Raw genomic sequence first — 812 nt, 5'->3', positions numbered from 1 at the left:
TCATGTCTGTAGGCAATCTTGATTGAAATTGCACACTTGATCTATTTGCATGATTGCTAGCATTTTTATATTTTTTTGCAATGCAATTGCAATGGGTTTTTTGTACGTACAGGGAATGTCAAATCGAAACCACACAGAACTGATCATGTTTGTTTGAATGCCACTAATAGGCCTAATAATTACATGCTCTTTAGTGCACAGTATTTATTTAATGTAATTTAATTGACTTCAGTCTCTGCTTTATTAAAAGGAAAGAATAATATCTGTGAAGGTAGACAACAGATGACATGAGCATGTCTCCCTTATTGAAAAAGCAATATTAAAAAGCTAACATTGTAGTCGAAGTGAGCTGTTTTCAGTATTGGGGAATACATTTTCAAAAGTAATAAGTAAAATTAATCAATGTTTCTTCAGCTACAGGCATTTTTATGTCATGGGGTTGATTTTTATTAAAACCAGAATATCTCAATGTTTCTTTTTTGTTATGAAGCTCACATTCTTTTACCACGCCATGTCTTTATGATTTATTTGGCTACCTTTTACATTTTTATTTTTTTTTACACTGCTTTACACTGGTTCAGATCCAAACTTTTCCATCAGACAGTATACATCACACTCTATGATAATGAGTAATGAGTATATTTACTCATTTTTAATAAATAAAATAAATATTTTGATCAGTTTTTCAAAAAATATGGCTATCCCTCAGTCGTATATATCAAACATCTGTGTACTCAATTACAACATGTCAGTGAAGAGCTTGAGCTAAAATATCTCAGGTAAAAGCAATTATTATTATTATTATTATTATT

This window comes from Sinocyclocheilus grahami, unplaced genomic scaffold (assembly GCF_001515645.1).
Source record: "Sinocyclocheilus grahami isolate Dianchi unplaced genomic scaffold, SAMN03320097.WGS_v1.1 scaffold503.1, whole genome shotgun sequence".
Taxonomy (NCBI): domain Eukaryota; kingdom Metazoa; phylum Chordata; class Actinopteri; order Cypriniformes; family Cyprinidae; genus Sinocyclocheilus; species Sinocyclocheilus grahami.
This window is presented reverse-complemented; position numbering follows the sequence as displayed.